Genomic DNA, 440 nt, shown 5'->3' on the forward strand with positions numbered 1-440 from the left:
GTCTGAGAGCGCAAGTGTCTGAGAGCGCAAGTCTGGGAGCGCAAGTGTCTGAGAGCGGAAGTCTGAGAGCGCAAGTCTGAGAGCGCAAGTGAAAGGCTGCAGCCAGACCCTTTTGGGTAATTTTACGGTTTAGGAGCGCTACTACACACATTCAGTCTCATTTCATTGAATTATTATTTAGAAAAGTGGTAGTAAGTAACCACGTCCATGTGCGACTCTCATGCCTGTCCAACAGATGTCGTTGCCGCTTAATTTACTAAATTCTACTACGACGAAGGCTTAGCCAGAGACCTTCAGCAGTCGCATAACCTAATTAATATTCATAAGCCGAGTCATCATTCGCTAGTTGACGTCCGCGTCTGCTCTGCAGCGAATCAGGAAGGCTTACTGGGCGAACCTCGCTTTGCGTAATTAATATTCATGAGCTACGCCGTCACCAT

Source organism: Sinocyclocheilus anshuiensis, unplaced genomic scaffold (genome assembly GCF_001515605.1).
Source record: "Sinocyclocheilus anshuiensis isolate Anshui unplaced genomic scaffold, SAMN03320099.WGS_v1.1 scaffold1163, whole genome shotgun sequence".
NCBI classification, from domain to species: domain Eukaryota; kingdom Metazoa; phylum Chordata; class Actinopteri; order Cypriniformes; family Cyprinidae; genus Sinocyclocheilus; species Sinocyclocheilus anshuiensis.